The sequence below is a fragment of the Schistocerca cancellata genome, chromosome 6, assembly GCF_023864275.1.
Source record: "Schistocerca cancellata isolate TAMUIC-IGC-003103 chromosome 6, iqSchCanc2.1, whole genome shotgun sequence".
NCBI classification, from domain to species: domain Eukaryota; kingdom Metazoa; phylum Arthropoda; class Insecta; order Orthoptera; family Acrididae; genus Schistocerca; species Schistocerca cancellata.
In genome coordinates, this window is record NC_064631.1 from 565,753,085 (window position 1) to 565,754,538 (window position 1,454).

The 1,454-nt window shown below is 41.3% G+C and overlaps 1 non-coding gene across 1 annotated transcript; it reads left to right on the plus strand.

The window, feature by feature from the left end:
- Positions 1–531: 531 nt before the first annotated feature.
- Trnat-ugu (transfer RNA threonine (anticodon UGU)) lies at positions 532–606 on the plus strand. The gene has a single exon. It is a non-coding gene; the product is annotated as a tRNA-Thr (tRNA).
- The last annotated feature ends 848 nt before the right edge of the window (positions 607–1,454 follow it).

Sequence of the window (1,454 nt, forward strand, 5' to 3'; positions counted from 1 at the left end):
GCGGCATTTCCATGTTTGAACCAATTTCCACTGCTTCTAACCAGTCGCAAAGCTCTCTTTACCTGAGTTAATCTTGCTAAAATTCTAGTTCTCATTCGGCTTGCCCTGACACAGTGGCTAAACTTTAACACACCTAACGTTCGAATAAAATCTCATCAACCTACATTTCTCAAATCTCGCACAAAGTCAGAAATTTAATCTTCACAAAGTGCACTGATAAATAATTAAGATCACCTCCGGAAATTCAGTGATGATTCTTCAACTGGACAATGAAGAGTATTTACCAGCCTCACCTTCCTGAAAGGAATACATAAATGGTTACGCGCCACCAACTTAAAAATTACATTTAGTTGTTACAGATTTCAATGATTTCCTTAAATGCCAAATGCAATTAATCTGCCACGAGTAATGAGTATGATGGGCAAACATCTATTAGGCGCACTACGAATGTAGTGGTGTGGACATGTTGGGAATGTGGATCTCACGGGGAGCGTGCAACGGATAAGTCCTTGCAGACGCACTATCCTCTGTGCCCGCGGTGGCTCAGATGGATAGAGCGTCTGCTATGTAAGCAGGAGATCCCGGGTTCGAGTCCCGGTCGGGGCACACATTTTCAACATGTCCCCAACATGTTCTTTCGGGAACAGATACTACCGTCATGTATAATCATTCTTTAAAATTTAAGCCTGAAATGAAAAATTTTGCAGATCTGACTGCAGTAACAGATCGCAAGTCAACCGATCGTGCACAGGGATCACCAAAATATGAGACTATAACTGGAGGATGTTACTTAGCGATATGCGAAGTGGCTCAGTTGTTCTGACATAGTTAATCGTTACTTTCTAAAATAAAGAAAAAGCAATTTGTTGTTTACAAAATTACGCAAGAACCACTTATAATTCTGTTTATTACGTTCAAGTTCATGATAAATATTTTTACATGCATGACATCGTTAAATTAAAACCTTGGCAAGATTCTAATGAGCACGTTTTACGACAAATCAGTTACATTTTTACGCCATACCGTTGCTGCCGAACGGTTAGTAATCATCAGATAGTACTATAGAAGGGTATGCGTTTGTATATATGGCTGGAGTTGAACGCATTTTGATCGTAAAACTGCAAGCAAGTCTTCAGAATGAAGTTTGAATTACTGAAACTCAGTCAAAATGACATGACTGTCGTTAAGGTCGGTCTTGCTGTCACGGCTAGATGTCACCATGTCAGTCAACAGGCGAAGGCTGAAATGGCTGCAGAATCAGTCATTGGTTTCATGTCAACTGCTTACCTCTGTGACTCTGTACCAGTAGGCCAGGAAAATTTCTAGGTCCTCAGCCTAGAAAGTCCACTCGAAGAGGTGCCGTACTACAGAGACGTTTGACCAAAGAGATCATCCCATGGTGGCTCCTGGCTGCAGTGCAATTGAGAGCAATCTGCTTCCTACACTGAAGATTC